The sequence below is a fragment of the Mauremys mutica genome, unplaced genomic scaffold (genome assembly GCF_020497125.1).
Source record: "Mauremys mutica isolate MM-2020 ecotype Southern unplaced genomic scaffold, ASM2049712v1 000763F_np12_subseq_1:109279_obj, whole genome shotgun sequence".
Classification (NCBI taxonomy): domain Eukaryota; kingdom Metazoa; phylum Chordata; order Testudines; family Geoemydidae; genus Mauremys; species Mauremys mutica.
The window spans coordinates 11,391-32,234 of NW_025423048.1; the positions used below are offsets into that span (position 1 = coordinate 11,391).

The following is a 20,844-nucleotide window of genomic DNA, read 5'->3' on the forward strand; positions in this document are numbered from 1 at the left end:
TCCAGTGGTTCAGGTTCTGTAGTGTTTGCATCAGAGTGTTTGCTCTTTGAGGACTTCTGCAACATGTTTCACACCTTGTCCCTCTTGGATTTTGGAAGGCTCTTCAGATTCTTAAAACCTTGGCTCGAGCGCGGTAGCTATCTCTAGAAATCTGACGTTATACTTTCTTTGTGTTTGGTCAAATTTGCATTGAAAGTGTTCTTAAAGTGAACAACATGTGTCAACATCTGTCATCACCCAAGACTGCCATAAAACGAAATATATGGCAGAATGCGGATAAAACCATGGAAGCAGGAGACATACAGTTCTTCATCAAGGTCTTCAGTCACAACACATTTTTTTAACGAGCGTTATCAGCATGGAAGCATGTCCTCTGGAATGGTGGTTGAAGTATGAAGGCATATGGATGTTAGCATATCTGGCACGTTAATATCTTTCAACACTGGCTACAAAAGTGCCATGAGAGAGCCTGTTCTCACTTTTAGGTGACGTATATAAGACACGGGCAGCATTATCTCTAGTAAATGTAAACAAACTTGTTTGTCTTAGCAACTGGCTGAACAAGAAGTAGGACTGACTGGACTCTAAAGTTTTACATTGTTTTCTTTTTGAGTGCACTTATGCAACAACAACAAAAAAATCTACATATGCAAGTTGCACTTTAATGATAAAGAGATAAAGAGTACTTTATATTTTACAGTGTAAATATTTGTAATAAAACTATATATAGTGAGCACTGTACACTTCGTATTCTATGTTGTAATTAAAATCAATATATTGAAAATGTAGAAAAAAACAAAAAATAAATTTAAATTGGTATTCTATTGTTTAACGGTGTGATTAAAACAGATTAATCATGATTTTTTTTAAAGTTAATTGCGTAAGTTAACTGCGATTGACAGCCCTAGATTTGAATTTTTCTGTCCCATGCAGGACAAGCTAGAATATCTGTGTGCAGGGAAAGAGCCTGGGGGGAATTGTGCTGGGAAATTATTTCCTGTTCTGACATGTCCCCAATTGCCCTTTTTGCCCTAACAGGCTGCAGCGCAACATCCATGTTTTGCTCCAGCTCATTCGGTCCTTCCAGGAGCCAGGGAAGGGAAATGGCTGCAGTGGAGCCAGTTGAGGGAGGGATTATCAGGGAGCTGCTGGCGGGTTCCCTTGGCGGGGAGAAAGGGCAGTAAATACATAGGGGGTGGAAACTTCCAGGAAGGTTGGTCTGTGTGGGAGAGGGCAGGAAATCCCCAGGGTGGGGGACAGGGTGTGACAAACCTACCAACCCCCCACAACCAACCATCTCCCAAACATACCCTCAGTCTGGAAAGCATTCGTCCCTCATGTTGTTGAAAAGACTCACAGCAAACAGAAGAATCTCAGCTTTTAAAACAATCCTCCAGCAAGACAAAGAAACTCACATCTGTAGACTCAGAAAACACCCCCAAGAAATTTTAACAATATGTTGTTATGAAGAAACCAAAGTGCTAAAGAGACCTGATTTTTCAACTACTTTAAAAAAATCTTCTCAAATCAGCATCTTTAGAGTGAAACTTTTTCTGCTTTTCTAACCAGAAGATTCTCCCCAGAAGGAGAGGCACCAGTCCTGGAGGCACTGCAATACCAGGTCAATACATGAGATGGACAGAGCAAGCTCTTATTCCAGCCCCCTGTTTCAAAAATCAATTTAACATATCGTTCTCAAATAAAGGACCTATCAGATATTAAATTGATAAGAACAGACACAACTTAGATAATTTTTTTACCTCAAGGTTCCCAAGACACAGACAAGGTTTCCATCTTGAGACCAAAAGATCAAAAACATCAAGACACTTGATCACAGCCTTAGATAGACCAAGAGATTTTAAAGTTTATTAGAGAATATTTAAAAATAAACGATATAAAGTGTTTGAGGCGTCAGCTATTGTGTCATTGGGGGTAACATACAGGTTGTAGGGGGATGTTAGCGTTTTGGTATTGGACGGCATATACATATACACAATGCGGGGTATACGGTGGGAGAGTTCAAGGTACAGCCAGCAAGCAGTGAGGGTACATCACTCATACAAACAGGTTATGGATAGTCGTGGGCATGAATAAATGAGCGGACTGGGTAATGATGATAGGATGACCCTCACAGGGCAGAGTTCAGTTTGGTTGGTTCAGGGCTCAGGGGATAAAGTCCAACAGGGGAAGTTGACAGGTCTCTTCCCCCTTGTGGGTGCACGAAGTCACACCGGCTTACTCTTGGTATTGACGGTGGCCGGTGACGTGCTCTGTGTAAATGTCTCTGGACCACCGAATAGCATCCGAGGCCATTAGGCATCTCATGAGCCGCGCGTAGCGACGGCCCACCCCACAGGTCCGCAGCACGCGTTCATTAAGGGGGTCCCAGGTGCCCAAGGCCCCAACGATCAGAGCATCGGTGTAGACTTTGTAGCCCTTTGCTCGCAGGGTGTCAGCCAGGGGAGCGTACTTTTCGAGTTTGCGGGCTCGGGCTTGGCGGAAGGCCATGGTCCTATTCTCGAACGGGATCGTCACGTCGACGAGGATGATCTTTTTCCGGTCCTCATCCGTGACGACGATGTCCGGGCGCAGCAGGCTGTCGGTGCCGGGGATGGCGCGATTGACAGCGATCTCTCCCAGGTGCGGGGCGATGGCCTTCACCAGGCGGTCCTGGACGGCGTTTGTGGTGCAGCTGCCAGGCTCTGCCGTGGGGCCTGCAGCTGCACAGGACGTGGGGCAAGGTCTCCATGGCATACCCACACTTCCTGCAGCGTTTGTCCGGGTTCCCGTGGCGGATGGCTCCGTTGAGGGGGACACAGTTCAGTCGGGCGCGGTGTATGAACCGCCAGTCGGCGAAACGGATGAAGCTGCCAGAGGGAAGGAAGTGGTTGATGGAGTCCCACTTGCTGGTGACCTCGAAAGCCTTGCCCTGGTCCGGCTTTTTCTTCAGGGTGTCCAGGTAGAGCGCGCGGACGGCGGCCTTCAGCGACCTTTCCAGCATGCCTCTGGCTCCGGGGCCGACAATGGTGTTGCCCTCCGTCCCGATATGTGACACCAGGACTCCAAGCTCCCGCCGTTCCTCGCTCCACACCCAGCGGCAGCCCAGTCGCTTTCCCAGTCGGCGTGTGGTGTTGCGGGCGCGGGTCCACAGCGAGGCGATGTCGCCTCTGCCCCAGGTGAACTCACCGTCCAGGGAGCCACTCAGGAAGGTCAGAGGGAGCTCCGCTGATTCGCTTCGCGGTGGCGGTGCGCAGGGCGGCTGTCGCAATGTTCTTTACCACGGCATCCGGGCACGTCAGGAGGCGGAAGGCATGCGTGATTACCGCGATGTCACACAGGTCTCCCATGCGGGGGACGTTGGCGCCGCCGTGACGGTGAGCAATGTATACGAGCTCGTTGCTGGCGTTCTGGGGTAGGGACAGCCACTTCTTCACCAGCTGCCGGATGTGGTTGTCCGCCTTGTTGAGGGGCACCTTTGCTACGGCGGATCCTCTCAGGACGAGGCGATGTGGGGGATCAGGAAGGTGTTGAGGGCACTGATTTTCTGCCACGGCGCCAGCAGGGATGCGTTGATCTTGGCGGCGTCCTGCAGGATCTCCTGGATGGTGTCCTCGGGGGTCTGCCGGACGCAGAAGCCCGTCGGCATGCCGAGGTGCTGGTACGCCTGCCCCTCCGCCAGGGGGACGACGGACTCACCCTGGATAAGGAACTCCGTCGTCAGCACCGAGTCCCTCTTGTTCCCGTCAACGTGGAGGGACGCGCACTTCTTGGCGTTGAAGTGAAGTCCCGTCCAGTCTGCAGCTCTCCCAATGGTTGTCGAGCATGCCCTGGAGTCTCTCGGGGTCGTCCGCGATCAGGACCAGGTCGTCCACGTAGGCCAAGACGCTCACCCTCTCGCCATGTAGGTCGAAGCCGTCAGTGCCGTCGGAGATCGCCCGCAGGAGCAGCTCCATGGCGAGGTTGAAGACGATGGGGCTGAGGGGGCAGCCCTGCTTCACGCCGCTGCGGATAGGAATCTCGGCGGTCTCCCCTTCCACCGAGCAGATGGTGGTGCTGCAGCCCTCATAGAGTTCCCGGATCAGGCGAAGGAAGGTCTCCGGCATCCCGAACTCCTGGAGTGTGTTGAAGATGTGGTGGTGGGGGATGGACCCGAAGGCGTTGGCCAGGTCGAGCCATGCTACCGTGCACTGCTTCCGCTCTCTCCTGGTCGCCTGGAGGATAGTCTGGAGCAGGAAGTTGTGTTCTTGGATAGACCAAGAGACTACTAACCTCACCTAAGCTCAAAAAGACGAGAAGTTTTCAACTAGCAATAATCACACCTCGGATTAACCTCATTGGGATGCTGAGAGTCTCGGATGCTAGGCAGCCGCTCTTCCCCCACTGCTTTCTATTTCAGCACGAGGAGCTCCCAGACACGCACCAAACACCATTCACGACACTTTGATAACTAGGTAACTCGAAGTTATGATCACTTCCCCGAAATGACTCCACTGGAAGAATTCAAAGCAAGAGCCCTTAACACACAATTCTGTTCAAAGACAGAGAAGTCTTTCAGCCTCCTTCCTCTTGCTGGTTTCCCTGTATGCTCCTAATTTGCATAAACGCACCCACTGACCTGTGACTAACAATCTCTCACTGTTTTAACTCTTACAGCAAAACAGGCCAAAGAAAGCCTATGCAAGCGCTATCCCGCAGCCCCAGTGCTCTTTTCTGCTCCTTCTCAAACGTACAGTCATCAGGCACACACAAGTGTTTTGCTCCATACCAGTCCAGTTTCTTGTCTAACCACTGCACACACATGGTATAACCCTACCCGGAGCTGATTCCCAATTTTTGTGCTCAATCCAGGAAAACGAGAATTGAGAGAGAAGCTGTGCAGGGAAGTCTTCCTCAACTTGCACTCCACTCCCCAAGGGCCTTTCGGGCTCTTCTGTGGACTTCAGGTTCCATTTGATTGCCAAGGTTTATGGTCTTATTAATTAGCCATCTCCTAATGCAAGGATGCTACATGTCAGACTAAAGATCGATTTTCCAAAAGAGCTGAGAAACAGAACTAAAGCTGAGCATGAGGTGTTACATTTCCATGAACATCCAGAATCTGACTGTGCCCTGGCAAGTTCAATGCTTCCGAAAGAAATCAGACAATAAGGAGCCCGTCAGGGCCCCCTGCTAGCACCCAGATCTAGTCAATCTGTAGGGAAATAAGGAAAAGGCGATGAATAAAGAATAAATAACAAGCAAATGAAGAATGGATTTCTCTCCAATTTACCATCTTCTCGGCTACCAATCAAAGTTAAAGACCTAAAGTCAACCTATCGACATAAGTACAGGTGGTTGAATGGAAGTTAAAAGGAGCTGCTGTGGCAAGTGTTAGGAGCCTGCAAGCAGCATGCAGATCGTTTAAAAATGCTGCAATTAGGGGCTGTGACAAAGTTCCTCCTCTACCTTAGTGGGTCCTGTGCTTATTGGCAGATTTTCTCACCTCAGTGATCTTCCCCTCTGGTGGAACCCACAGTCTGGGTCAACTCCTCCTGTGTCTGATCAGGAGTTGGGAGGTTTGGGGGGAACCCGGGCCCACCCTCTACTCCGGGTTCCAGCCCAGGGCCCTGTGGATTGCAGCTGTCTATAGTGCCTCCTGGTACAGCTGCATGACAGCTACAACTCCCTGAGCTACTTCCCCCTGGCCTCCTCCAAACACCTTCTTTATCCTCACCACAGGACCTTCCTCCTGGTGTCTGATAACGCTTGTACTCCTTAGTCCTCCAGCAGCTACACCCTCTCACTCTCAGCTCCTGGTGCCTCTTGCTCCCAGCTCCTCACACACACCACAAACTGAAGCGAGCTCCTTTTTAAACCCAAGTGCCCTGATTAGCTCTGCCTTGATTGGCTGCAGGTGTTCTAATCAGTGTGTCAGGGGTGCTGAAAGCCTGTGAACTGTACCCAGGTGTGTTCACAAGCAATGTGAAAACGTGCAATTCCCGCTCACACTGCACAGGGACAGCACAGCTCCGGGGTTCTCTGGAATCACACAATAATGCTGGCTTTGTTCTCACAGCATCTGGAGCTTTGCACAGTGAGACATGGGGGTGCTGCAGCACCCACCGCAGCCCTCGGTCCCGCACCTCTGCTTCTCTGCAGGGAACTTGTTATGCCACGAGGGGGGGCAGGGAGACTGGGCAGGAGACCCAGGCCCACGCGCTGAGCACTGCAGCTCCAGTGCTGTGTTCGGGATTCATTTCTGCTCTCTGATAAAACTGCCCCAGGCTCCTCTGTCCCACTAATATTCGTCCAGGCTCCCCGGCGCTGTTAGTATCTGTCCAGAGCTCTCGCCTGCCCTGCCCCAGGAGAGCTGGGCGCTCGCCCTGCTCTAGGAGAGCCAGGCAGGCCCTGAGCACTAGACGGTGACCCTAGGCCAGTGGTGCCAGAACAATCTGTATAGTGGGGGGTGCTGAGCCACTGACCCAACTGTAACCCCTGGGTGTGATGGAAACCACGTCAAGCCAGGGGCTGCTGCAGCCCCCCCAGTTCCAGCCCCTCTGCCCAGGCAGCTCCCCCAGCCTGACACACACACCCAGCCCCTGCACCCGCCCCACCCCAGGGCTCCTCAGCCCAGAGGGGAGCCCCCCAGCTGAGTGGGGAATCAGAACCCCCCGAAATTACCCTGGGACCAGCATGATCTGCCTCCGCCCTGCCCTGCTCTGCATGTATTCGGAGTGAGTCAGTTTCCCTGTCCCAACATGTGTCCTGCCCTGTGTCTCTTCTCCTCCCCAGTTCCCTCCAAACCAGCCCATTTCCCCTGCACCCCGGGCTGGGTCTCTGCCAACCCCCCTTCTCCCCTCCTGCCCCCAATATCTCCCTGCCCCTACAGGTCTATAGGGCTGAATCCCTTCCTCCCCCCTTCTCCCCTCATTTCCTGCCTCTGGGGGTCTATGGAGATGGGTCTCTCCTCCCTCCAACCCCTCCCCTGCCCCCAATATCCCTCTGGGGCTCTGTGGGGCTGGGGCTGGGGCTCTCTCCCTGCCCCTGTGCTCCCCCCTGCACACGATGTCCTGGGAGTGACTCAGTTTCCCTGGACCAACATTTCACAGACCCCACCCCCACCCCACATGTCTCCCTCCACCCCACCCCATTTCTCCTGCACCCCAGGCTGGGTCTCTGCCAATCCCCCTTCTCCCCTCCTGACCCCAATATCTCCCTGCCCATACAGGTCTATGGGGGTGGGTCTCTCCCTCCCCCCATCCCCTCATCCCTTCCCCCAATGTCTCCCTACCCCAGTCTGTCTCTGGGGCTGGGTCTCTCCCTGAAGCCCCGCCCCCAGCGTGGGGCTCACAGACAATCCCCGCCCGGCGGCTGTGACGTGCTCACTCTCTGCAGGCGACTCATTCTCCAAAACGACAGAAGGTGTCACGTGTCCATGGGCGGGGCTATGCAGATGAGCAGTGTCTGGCGGCAGGACGGAGAGCAGTGAAAGGAACCGAAGGAGCCCGGCGGAGACAATTCTCTGCGTGTGGACAGAATCCGGTGTGGGGAGTTCGTGCTGTGGGTGCCTGCACCGGAGTCACTTCGGGGCAGTGATTGCCACTGAGCTACGTATTGACCAAGGGCGTGTGACTGGGCTGTGGTGCCTGGCGGGGAGCAGCTCATGGTGATATGGAAAGAGGTGGGAGCAGCAAATCCTGTCCTAGCAGTGGTTTGTGGGGATGTGGGGGTTTCTTTGCAACCATGAGTGGGTGTCTTGTGGGTGCAACTAGACCCCCCTCTTCTCTGGTGGGGCGGGGCTTCTACTGTCTGCCTTGGGGAGGGGGCTCCATGATGTCACAGCCCCTAGGGAAGAGGTTTGAATCATGACTCTGAAGTGGGAAAGCAACTTCCCCTTCTATCTCTCGATTAGGGGACTGGGCTGGGATCTCTAGGGAGGTAAAGACAGAAAAAAACAGTCTCCCCTATGGAACCCAGGAGTCCTGGCTCCCAGTCCCTCTGCTCTAGACCCCTCCCCCCCCCACTACCAGAGCCAAGGATAGAACCCAGGGGTCCTGGTGCCCAGCTGCCTCCCTGCTCTGACCACTCGACCCCACTCCCCTCCCAGGGTGGTGCAGGGGTCACTGGGTCTGTGTCTCAGCTCTGCTAAGGGCCGTGACTGATTTTCCCAAAGTGCTTCCTTCTGAATCCAGCACATCTGCCCCCACCCCCCCACCCCCCCGCCTGGTCACTGCCCACCCCCATGTGGGGGCACCAGCACTGTGCTGGGTCATGATGGGAAATTGTCCAAGCTGGCCCAGGAGAGATGTGTGTGTCCCTGCTGCCCCCTGCTGGCGGGGCTGAGCCTCACTCTGTGTGTGTGTGTGTGTGTGTGTGTGGTGGCTTTGCAGGCTTTTGTATCCTGCAGCAAGTGACACACACACACATTGATGCACAAAGGGACTCACACAATCCCAAGAACACTCACACACAACACACCCAGAGGGACATGCTAGCTCCACCCCCAAAGAGAGAAACAATCACACCCCCAGCCACACTTACAATTACACACACACCAGAATATTCACAATAGTGCTCAGAGACACAACCGCACACAGTTCACTCCCAGTGCTCCCAACACAAGGACCTCCTGCCCTACACAGTCTGTGCCGAGGCCTGTGGAACTCACTGCCACTGGACAGCTACCCATGAGAACGGACCTTTCCATGAGACCAATAGACATGGCCGTGGTGACAGAGGGGGCTGGGCTCCCAGGGTCTGACCTGGGCTGAGACTGATTCTGACCTAGAGGGGGTCTATCCAGCAGGGGGCAGCGTGACCCACACAGAAACCCACCAGAAGCGCCTTTCTTAGCGGGTCTCCCAGGCCATCCCCCGCCCTGCCCCGGGTTGGGTAACAAAGGGGCAGTACGGGACTCTGGGCCGTGTCACAACCCGGCCCCAGCCCCTCGCTCCCACATGCTGTTGAGTTTGGTAACTACCAAGGGATTGCACAAGAGAGAGCCAGGGACAGAACCCAGGAGTCCTGGTTCTCCGCCCGACACACACGCTAACCACTGGACCCCACTCCCCTCCCAGGGCTGGAGGTAGAACCCAGGAATTCTGACCACCAACCCCCCCGTTCTGACCACTCGACCCCACACTCCCCTTTTAGATTTTAGTACTGCTGCCTCTTCTATCCACCCACCCCACCTGTCCATCCCTTTGCTGCAGGTTTCTGGGGTGTCACCCCTGCTCTGCGCTCCCCCAGTGCAGCCCAAGGCTTTTCCTCCCCCCAACCACACATCCTCTCCCCCTCGTGCTAGATCATCTGCTTGCCCCCCTGTCCCCTCTCGGGGCGCGCTGTGCGGCGTGGCTGGGGATTGTGCAATGGCCCAGCACCAGGCAACACAGAACAAACTTGTCAGCACCATCCCAAGCAAATTGCACTTGCCTCAGAAAGACAGTGTTCCCTAGTGGGTGTAAATCACTGACCTCTCTCCTCTCTGAGCACTGACTGCCCCTCTGTTTCCTTGCCTCTCAGTCTGTGCAGATGGGACCTTTCCCTCCAGTGCTGGAGGATTCGCCCTTCTCATCTACCCTTGTCCCAAGCAGCACAGCGGGTGGGAATCTTACATGTACAGAGGAGACTTAGGAGCAGAAACCCCCCCAGACCTTCCATGCAATTGGCTCTTACCCCTCACTGAGCAGGATTGAAACTCCTGCAGGGCCACATCCCCTCTGGGCATGAGCAAAGCAGCAGGGTGAAAAAAAGGACCTGGAGATGTTACGGATTGAACCCAGGGCCACATACATGCAAACCATGTGCACTACCACTGAGCTACATCCTTAAATGTGCTGCAGACTGCACTCAGAGCTGTCCTATTTCCAGAGCATCCAGTGGTCTAAAAGCAGCATGGGGGACACATTCCCTTCTCTGAGGGCCAAACCTGCGGTCCTGGAGGCTGCTGGTTCTTAGGGTCACTCTTCAGCAGGGCCAGATTCTATGTGTGGGGCAGAGAGAGTGGGTGCCCTGGATACACTCAGCCCTCTCCCCTGCATTGGGTGGGGGGTGCTGCCACCTCCTGCTGGAAGGTCATGTGTTGGGGGGAGGGGGGCACTGTGAGTCACTCAGCACCTGACCCTGGTGGCAGAAGTGCTGTGGGGAGCTCCAGATGTTTCTAGGATCTGCTATTGCTACCTGCCTGTGAAGTCCAGCTTTCCCCAGCACATTCACTGCAGTGCAATGGGGTCACTGTTTCCATGGCTGAACAGCAAAGAATCCCTCCCAGTTTCCCTTCTAGCAGCAGCAGGATTAGCCTGTGTCAGTGGTTAATGAGGTGGATCTAGTTATAAATTGTTATTCATTCCCCACCTTGACAATTCACACCGTCCCTTTCCCATGCAGATTCCCAGCACCTCTGTGATCCTGGTAGCAGGGGTTGGGGCCTGAGACTTTCAGGGTTCTTTTCCCCTCCACCTGGAGTGAACTCAGCTTTTCCCCCATCCCAGACAATCCATGAAATAACAACAGGGGCATAAAGAAAGAGGGGAGGGAACATCTCACGGCAAGGGCTGGATGTGCCCAGGGCCCCCTGCTTGTCCATTGTTTCCATGGAATTTGGCCCCCTGCTTTGCACAAGGGACAGAGAAAGATCTTGCTGTTCCTGTGTCTGTGCAAGGAAAATTGTGCTTCCCTAGGAAAGAGAGACGGGAAATGGCCCCATGGTGGGACAATATCCTCAGGATTAAGACCTAAGGACTCAGGCTGAGAACTGATAGAACTGCACTTATCTGGGATTTAAGAAATTGTCTTCCATGGAGCAGGGCCAGATCCAGTTTTTTTGCCCCCCCAGTGGAAAAAAAAATTAAAAAGCTGCAGCTCTACCTCTGCCGCTTTTGGCCTCAAGTTCCTTCCCTCTGAGAGGGATGAATTGCTGCTGAAGCCTCCCCTTTTCATTGACCGCCCCAGGGACCTGCTTGCTGTGCTGGTGCCTGGAGCCGGCCATGCCATGGAGACACTGGGAAGATGGGGGGAATCAGGAAAAAAAAGTGGATTTATTTACATTGCAAGTGAAGAAAAACTGAAGCAGTTTTGGTTTAAAGTCATTTTTCCCTGACTGGGAATTGAACCCAGGCCATGGCAGTGAAAATGCCAAATCCTAACCACTAGACCACCAGGAAGGTGATGATGTTGTTTTTCTTCTCACTTATGTTACACTTTCTTAGGCTACTTTCTAGCCAATCTCTGAAGCTGCTCCATTGTCCATTCCCTGAGGGGCTAAGAGCAGAGAACCCCTGTGCTCAGGGTCACAACCTCAGCCCAACCCAAGCCACTGAAACAAACTCAAATCATGCTTCAGCTTCCTCCAGCAGGATCACAGAGCAACACAAAGAAAACCCAGCAGGAACAATCCTCCTCTGCCTTCATTTACCCCATTGCAACCCTCTCAGCAGCCCACTCTTGCAGGAAGGACACTGAGCTGATACGAGCCCTGACATAGAGACCAAGGGAGGGGTGTTGCTCCCCCTCACTGTGAGCTGATCACATTCTGACTCTGTGTAACGGGGCTCTGAGCTTTGCCATCTTGTGAGTTCTGTGTCCTCAACAAGCAACCACAGTGCTGACCCCTGCCGATCCTTCTGCTGGGAGCATGGGGATTGCACAACAGCTGCAAGCCCTTTTTCCCTTTCCTTGTCCTCCTCGGCTTCCCCAGACCTTCCCCACAAATTGTTCTATCAGGCGCTGGAGGGATCTAAGGACCTGCAGGTTTCCCTCACCCACCTCTTAAGGAAAACAGTGATTCCCTTCTCTGACACTCCTGGGCCTGGGCTTCTTTTGAGTTTTTCCCCAGGGGGCCTGATTCCCTGTGAAAATCTGTGTGTGGCACCAGCTTGTTTGCCCCGTCTCTGGGAGCTGAGAAACTTTTTCAGACTCTCCCCCACTAGAGGAGTCCAACAGCACCTCCCCTTGGTGGGAGAATCCTAAATTCCACCCTTTCACCCTGGTTACTCTGACCAGCTGACGGCGGCAGCATCTAAATCAACCCCAGCTCTCTGGTCTAAAAAGCAGCATTTAACCAGCCTTGTGACAGCTCCGGTTTGCTCACTGGACACATAACGAACCAGGAAAAAAGGCAAATGTCAGACAGGGAACCTCAGCTCACAAATAAACACCCTCAGGCTCCTTCTACACTGCGACTATTCGAATCTCCACCATATCATTGCAATAGCAGGGGTCAGGATTTCTCTGGGACACTGAAATGTTTCAGGGGATTGGTGTGTGAGCTCAGCCTTGCATTCCATCCCTGATGTTTCATGGACTAACAACAGCAGCAGAAAGAAAGAAAGAGCTGAGCCAATATCTCACTGTCAGAGGTGAAGGTGGCCATGTCCCCTCTGTCTGACCATCGCCATTGCAGGAGAGAAGGTTTCAATACAATTGAATGCACTGGCTCAGACAAGAGACACAGGGAGGTTTTGCTGTTCATGGATCTGTGCAAAGGAAATTGTGTCTCTGTGTGAAATTTAGGCGGGAAATGAAACGTCCGCATGGTGGCCCAATGCCCTAAGGAATGTGGGTGATGGACTCTGGCTGAGAAATGATTTAACAGGAATTTGTATCAATGTATTGCCCTGATTAAAATCTATGGCTGTAAGGTGCCACTGTTGTTAGTACTTGAACCTGCATGGAGACACCCGAGTAGGTGTCAAGTCCATTACCTTAACGAGGCGTAGTTGAATATTTTGTCAAGATCCAAATTTCTTGGTCAAGGTCTAGTCAATGTCTACATGCCAGAGAAAATAATACACTGATGATAATAAGAAGAATATAGAAAGACTGTGCAGTCACTATAGGCATAACTATGATGATTGTTTCGTGTTTCACTCTTTATATCTGACACCATCACTGCCTTTCCCTTTAGTCTTGTAGTTTACCAAGGGTAAAACTAAACATCTCTTCAGATACAAGGGAGTGTTTGTGTTCATTCCTGTGAGCTACACAGGGGCTTGATGTAGCTGCTTTCAATCCTCCAGCTCCGCCGGGATAAATAGCATTTCAGGCTGCCACTGAACAGAAGAAGGGAGATCATTTTTTGATAGATTATGCCTCCTCTTAAAGGTGTTTGTCTGGCTGGCAGTCCTGGTTCCCAGGTCTCTCCTGAGGGAAGAAAGTTTCTGTGCAAAATACTAAAACTTTTAAGAAGAGAGGAGGGAAAGGCGATGGCCACATGATGGGGCCAGTATGTACCACAATATGGTTCTTTTATGTGGGATGACTCTGAACACTGACTGATCTCCACTCGCTTGTGTTTGAAGAGATGTTTAGTTTTGCACTTGGGAACTTGTAAGGCTGAAGCAATGTTATGGATGGTGACAGTACGATTGAAGGGTTATTTAATGTTGTAGAAATTGTTAAAAACACTTAGCTTAAACTGGAACTGCCTGTTATTAAAGGCTGGTTTCCCCACGTCAGTTCCATAAGCTCTGCTAGAAACACCCTGGCTTCTCTCCTGCCTCAGTGGGAACTGGAGGGAATCGTCCCCTGCTGCCCTTGGCTCCAGGCTGGCTTTTCTGGGGAGGGGACGTGGAATTGATTTGTTTGCTGTTGAGAAGGGAGCCAGGCCAGTTCTCAGGGAACGAGAACTCCCAGCATCTTCCCAGCCCAGCCCAGGCTGCTGCCCTGTCCCAGCCTCTGTTCCCCTGGGGGCCCTGCGTATTTGACTCTAGAGCAGGCCGGGAGCAGCAGCTGAGGCAGAGGACAGCCTGGGCCGGGCAGATGCTAGGAGCAGAGCACCAGAGGCCTCTACTGGCTCCCTCCTCAGCAGCAAACAATCAGTCCCCACCCGCACCCCGGGACAGCAGCCTGGAGCCAAGGGCAGTGCCCAGTGGGGGGTTCTCTTTTTCCTCTTCCTGGGGTGAGCAGGGACCTGGGGGTGTTTCTAGCAAGGCAGTTGGAACTGAATTGGGGAACCAGCTTTTAATAACAGGCAGCTCAAGTTCAGACTAATTTTGTTACAATTTTCTTTATAATGTAAAATAATTCAAAAGTAAACAGGCAGGAATTATTGGAACTCTTTTCTCCCGGGCATAGAAAGAAACGGCTTTTTGGCTTTTCATGATACGGGAGTCAGGTTCGTTCACTGTTCAGAAGCAACATGCTCAGAAGCCTGTTGTGTTTCATTTCTTAGGTTCTGCTGCCGTCATGTAGCCATTTCCTTCCCCTCCTTTCTGTCCAAAGCGCAGAGCCCAGTTCCTCCAGGGAGAGAAGGACGTCTTTCTTCTTTCCTTCCTCAACAGCCCCCTTCCTTGGAGAGCCCCTTGCTGGGGTCTGGGTGGGGAACAGCCATTTCTGAGGATTAATATCACACCATATTTGGTGTTGATATATAGATTTTACAGCCAGACTAGATCACTAGGTACCTCTGATCTGAACGAAGTCATAACAGAGTCCAGACTCCTACATCCACCCCAAAATATTCTGGCTGAACGAGGAGGGTTCATTCAGAAAGTCATCGTGTTTGGATGTAAAGGTGTGTAATGATGGGGAAATTGGCCCCTCTTTCAAGTTTAAATGTTGTAACTTCTACATCTAGACCAGAGTGGCCAACCTGAGCCAATGTAACTGCCAAACGTGCACCTTTGTATGCAACAGCTGAATCAGTTGTGAACCTTGCTACCATTATCATTATCCCTTTGAAATAATGATGGTGATGGACACTTGGCTGTATATCCCAGAGTGCTCTGGACATCTACATGTTGCATTAGCCAATCCAACCATTCGGCACTTGCAGATGGGCACCTCTGTATTGTGCCTGTGTCTTGTACAGCTATGAAAGGCTGGTAGATGCTGATATTTTCCCGTCTTTTTAACCAGCACTAATACCCGGCCAGGCCAGGGCTGGGAAGAGAGAGCGAGCAGCAGGTTTCCCCTATTGTTTCCCGCTCGCTTTTTCTTGACTAGCTTCACCTCTGCACCAACAGGCACTTCTCTTATGTGAGCCTGGTTAGCTCAGTTGGCAGAGCATCAGGCTTTTAATCTGAGGGTCCAGGGTTCATGTCCCTGGTCAGGTGATAAACTTCTCCCCATGATTGTAAATATCTGGTTTTCTGGAATCTTCTTTGGTGTTACTCTTTCTCTTCAGGATTTTCCCTTTTCTCAGAAGGGCCTTGGCGGGGGGGGGTGGTTGGGGATTGAAGGGACAACTTCCTGACAGCCCCTCTGTCCTCACAGGCTGGAGGAATAAAGTCCTCTGGGCATAGAGCATGTTCCTTCCCTGCACACACAAACACACAGAATATCCCTAAGGAATTAGAATCACCTGCTGCCTTCCCCTGTCCTGCTGGATCCCCAAACGAGGATGCTCTTCAGCCCAAACCCATGTCCCCTCTACTCCCAGTGCCCCTCAGACCCAACCCACAACCCCTCCTATGCTCACTGCTCCTCACTCCCAACCAGAGCCCGCTCCTCTGTCCCAACCCACAGCCCCCTCCTATTCCCAGTGCCCCTCAGACTCAACCCACAGACCCTTTCTCCTCACGCTGCTCCTCAATCCCAACCCACAGTTCCCTCCTTCCCTCCAACAGCAGGTACTTCAGACCCCCTCAAGAAGATTTTTTTGCAAGGTTTCATGTATGAGTCTGCATGTGGATTTTATAGTATGTTGGAAATAGGTTGGGTTGCTTGCCGAAATGATCACTTGTGGCTGGTGTTGGATTCCCAGTCTTCTTTTTATTGGATCAGGAGAAACAAAGGGTTGTTATCCTTGATGTGTGAATCAAGGACTCAACCCTGGGTGTAAACTAAATGAGCTGCCCACAGATTTTAGAGCCACAACGTGCATTTGGTGTGAGTGATCAGACCTGCGCCTGTCCCAGAGGGAGGGGGTCATCTGCAAGGGGTTTGGACCACTGACCTATCAGCTCTTAACTCCCAAACTTTCAGTAACTCTATTATCAGTACCAGTGAGTGTAATTTAAACGATAAGAAAAACCACACTGGGCTAGACCAAAGGTCCATCTAGCTCTGTATTTTGTCTTCTGACAGTAGCCAATACCAGGTGCTCTAAAAGCATCTTAACAAGGCATCACTGGGAGTTGAACCCAGCATCTCCTGTTTACAAAACAGGTATGTTAATCAGCTAAACCATGGTGCCTACTGTAACTAAGGTACAGTGTCTGCTCACACCTGACTCCTTGCCATCCCCACCTGGGCCTGACAAGCTTTCCTTGTGCTTGGATTCTGCAAAGCAGAGGAGCAGGTGAGTTTTTCCTTGCAAGCTGTGTGTGTGTGTGTGTGAGAGAGAGAATCTTTGGCCAGGTCTGCACTACACTGTTATTTCAGCAGAATTATATTGCTCAGGTGTGTGAAAAACACACAACGTTCCCTCGGTCGGCAACTTGTGGCTGGTGTACACACTGCAATGCCACATCTGGCGACAAAACTGCCCTGTTTAGGCGACAAAATAAAACCACATCGATGAGAGGCCTAGAGCTTTTTGAGCAAACTTAAAGTGACAGAGTGTCAGTGTAGATGCTGCTGTTCATTATATCACCATAACTGGCCTCCTCCAGTATCCCACAATGCCCACCGTGAACGCGCCTGCCCTGCATTCCTGCTACAGAGCCATGGGCCCCTCCCCTTTCATCGCTCTGGGAAGTTCTGACAGCTGAGCCTGCTGCTTTGCTGCGGCAGCCAGGAGCAAATCACTGCCGTGGATGCTGCTCTCTCCCACACTGCGAACACAGAGCAGGGTGGCGGGAGCTTCCTTACATTGGGGGAGGCACCGGCATCCGAACTGTGACACCCCCAGGATACCCTTCCCTCGAGGGGGCTCTTACCTTCTAAACAGGGACGGCTGTTTTCTAGTAAAATCAGGAAAAGGGAAGGAGAAAACTCAAAAGAGGTTCCTCCTGGCACTTACGTACGTGAACCCGAATACTCTCTCAGTCCTCAAAGAGAGACCTGGAGAAGGAGACTTGCTGAAGTAAAGCCACAGGGGTCTCTGAGGTTTCCCTGGCCCCTCGCCCCTGTCCTGCCTGGCTGATGTTAGCATCTCTCTGTGAGGTCACCACCTCCCCACCACCTTTGACCAATAGTCTGAGGTCCTGCAAAAGGCCTTTGTGATGTCACTGCCACACCCCTCCCTTGCTGTGCTAATGTCCTGCCCCTGCCCAGGCACTTTGGAGGTTTGAGCTACTCCCTGTGGGTCACCCCACTCAAGGAGCGTTCGTTCTAGGAAGCAAGCCGGCTAGACAGTAAAACATCAGACGCTGCTCCCAATGCTACACTCAGTTTTTCAGAAATTAGTCGACTTTATGGCCAGAAGAGACCATTAGAGCATCTAATCTGACCCCCTGCATATCAAAGGCCACCTGTATGACACAAGAGCTACTTTTGGGGCAAACACATACCAGAAAGGCATCTAGTCTTCATTGAATGACATCAGGAGATGGAGAATCCACTTTCCTTGGTAGCTTGTTCCTGTGGTGAATCATCCTCGCTGTTGAATATTTGTGTCTTAGTTGTAATATGAATTTGTCTCTTTTCACCTTCCAGCCATTGGGTCTTGTTATGCCTTTCTCTGCTCGATTAAAGAACCCTTTAATACCCAATCTTTTGTCTCCATTAAGGCCCTTCAACACTTCAATGAAGTCACCTTTCAATCTTCTTTTGATCAGCTAAACAGGTTGAGCTCTTTCAATAGCTCACTAGAAGGCATTTTTCTCCAACCCTCAGAACATTTGGTGGCTCTTTGCTGCCCCAGCTCCAATTTCACAACATCTTTTTCAAATGAGGACACCAAAACTGGAGGCAGTATTCCAGTCTCAGTCTCACTGATGCCGTGTTGGAAAACATCCCAGACAGAGAAGCAACAAGCCAAAATACTTCCATGCAGCTGCCAAAGTAGCTCAGTTGGGAGCGTGTTAAGCTGAAAATCTAAAGGTCCTTGGTTCTATCCCAGTCTTTGGCAGGCCCTGTCATTCCTCTTTGTGCAGGGGTGGCTTGTTTTCTGGGAGCACAGCAGTGCCTGCACCCAAGGTGAGTTCCTGAGCTTGGGCTCTGCAGTAGGAAAAGATACTGTGGGCTTCTGCCTCTAGTTGGCTGCCTGACCTTTAATGATGAGAAATAAGAGCTGTCTTTCCCAACATGGCAGGGAGAGAGCAAGGCAGGGTGACCCTTGGGAATGGTGCCAGAGGGCTGCTGGGCAGTGACGGGCAGGGATTGGGGATGGAATCTCCTCTGTGCAGCTGAGCAAGGGCAGTAGCAGGGAAGGGGCATCTGTAAAAGTGACCCAGCAACACCTCTCCTCCTCTGGGCACCTGAGGCAGCTGGTGCTGACAGCTCCAAGGGAAGGCTTAAAAGCCACAGAGCAACTGAGGTCAGGGCTAGAGGAGGGCAGGACCATACCTATGTGTGGCCTTCAGACAGGCACAAAAACACCCAGCCAGGCTGCTCCCTGCCATGCCAAACACCCACTGAAGGTCACCAGCATGCGGGGCGGCTACTGATGCTCTGTGGCCAACATCACAAGATGGTAGGAAAGCAGGGCCAGCCCCCATGGTGGGGCCTCTGACTGTTCCCATTCATGGTGCTCACTTTTGCAGTGGGGCAGGAGATTTTACCCCAAGAGGCTTTTCCCCAGCTGGTGAGAAGCAGAGAAACATCCAGGCTCCGAAGACGCTATGTAGCAAGTACCCTCCAGCACAGGGACAGGCGCACACTGTAGCCCGGGCAGCCGCCCATTTTCTTTGGCAAGTCAGGAAGGGCAAAGGCGAGACTGGAAGCACCTGGGGCTCAGGCCCCAGCCTTTGTGACGCCCACCCCCCAACTCCTTCCTGGGGCTCTAGCTGAAGCCAGAGCATTGGCCTGAGCGGCCAAGAAGAGGTTCCAGCCCTCCAAGGAGCAGGACGTTCAGCACAACAGTAAAACTGCAGAAACACAACCACGAAGGGACTCAAACCCTCAGTTTTTTGATCCACACTCAGACACCTTATCCATTAGGCCACCTGGTAACACGAGAAAAGCCCCTCCAAGCACTTCTTTGGAAAAGGGGGACATTGTGTTTCTTATGTCATCTGCTGAGGGGGGCCGAGACTCTCTGGGCACAAGAAGTCGAGTTCCCAGCAACACGTGAGACGTAATTCTCTGGAGCCAGGTGCAGGGTTTTGGCAGGGAGGCTCAGGCATGGGGGATTGGGATGCAGCGGACGGACCGGCTGTCTAGGTGCGGAGATTTAGTCGCACTGAGGCACAGGAGGGAGGAGGAGGAGGAATCCTGCTGACAGGCAGTGGCTGTGCAGAAAAAGAGGAGGGGTTCTGCGGACTTTTTTTGCCTCTCTTTTGCCTGCCTGCGCACTCTTGTGCTAAACGGTGAAGATAGTCTCAACAAACCCAAGTAGCTCAGTTGGTAGAACATCAGGCTCTTAATCTGAGAGTCCAGGGTTCAAGCCCCTGTCTAGACACTCAGCTTTTAAGTTCTCTTGTGTGCCAGGAGTCAAATGATTCCTGGTGCTGTCCACCAACCACATGCGCATTCCCAGAAGCTGTGGCCATTTCCTGGAAAGGTTCCTTTCCTCAGGAATCAGGAGAGAGGCCACATCCACAGGAGCAGGCCTAGAACACGCAGTCTCTGGCTGGCAGGAAGCGCTGTGGGGCCAGGTGCTGAGAAAGCCCAGAGGGGGAGCAGCAGAGATGAGGGGAAGAGAGACAGAAAAGCAATGAGGACAGAGCACAAGTGTACAGGGGGTTCAGGTCTGGCTATTGTGGGGAACTTCCCTGGTTTATACATGACCCTGGTGCTGCAATTGGCTGGCGGAAGGATCTGAGTCCCCACCCCCTTACCCAGAGGCTGCCTGACCCCAAGGACGCTCTTTCTACTCTCCTGTGTGGCAGAGACCTCGTAACCCCGACAAGGCTGGACCCAGGAATCCTGGGGGGTTTGATGAGCCCCAATCTTGTCATGATCACTTGAACAGGGCTACAGTGTCCCCACTCTGGGCACTTCCCTGACCCACTCCTCATTGCATGTGCTTCAAGCAAACACCATTTATTACCCAGCAATCAATGTAAAACAGAAGGAAAGATGGGAAAGGAAAACACGTCACCCTGTTCTGTGGCGCAGGGAGATCACAACCAGGGTCTCTGGAGGGTCAGGGCAGGTGACAGTCTCTCCCTCACATGTCCCAGGCCTCCTCCCCAGGCCCTGGCTGTGCTGCAGGGACACCACGGGCTGGACACTTGCTCTGGCAGTGGCCACACGCTCTAGGTGACAGGCCCCTTGTTCCCAGTGTCAGCCCCCATGTAGGGGATATGATCCCCCCACCCCCAAAAGTCTGGCCTGCAAGATCTCTTGACGGGTGGCATCTCCTTGCACTGGGCCTTCTGCCCAGGGTCCCCCTCGCTCTCCCACGCTGCTCACTGCACCCACCTCCAGCCCCAGTGCTGCTGCGGCTCTGCCTCCAGCTCCCTGGGCTGCTCCTCTGGCTCCGCTTGCTGCAGCTCTTCTCCCAGCACAGATCTGCTCCCTGGGCAGCTTCTACGGCTCGTGCTGCTGCGGCTCGGCTCCCAGCACAGATCTGCTCTGGTTCTCCCTGGCTGGTGAAGCTCTGCTCCCCGGCTCTTCTCGGGCTCCTGCTCTCTCCTTAGCTCTGCCCCACTCTGGCCCAGGCAGTTCCAGCTCCCACGGAGGATGGGACCCCCTGGCCTGGTGACTCCCTCATTACACTGCCTGGCCTGTCAGTGCGGCTACCTTGGAGTTTTGGCCTCTCCCCATTGCCCATGGGGACTGTCAGTTTCAGGGGCCTGATTTCCCATTGGCTCTTCCCCCTTCTATTGGGACTGGGAACTAGCCAACCAAACCCCCCACTAAGTTTTAGTAAGGGGC

General features: G+C 52.7%; 1 non-coding gene and 1 pseudogene across 1 annotated transcript; both read right to left on the bottom strand.

The window, feature by feature from the left end:
• Positions 1-1,584: 1,584 nt before the first annotated feature.
• LOC123357552 lies at positions 1,585-1,790 on the bottom strand (annotated as a pseudogene).
• A 9,279-nt stretch (positions 1,791-11,069) lies between these two features.
• TRNAE-UUC lies at positions 11,070-11,141 on the bottom strand. Its single transcript has one exon. It is a non-coding gene; the product is annotated as a tRNA-Glu (tRNA).
• Positions 11,142-20,844: the final 9,703 nt, after the last annotated feature.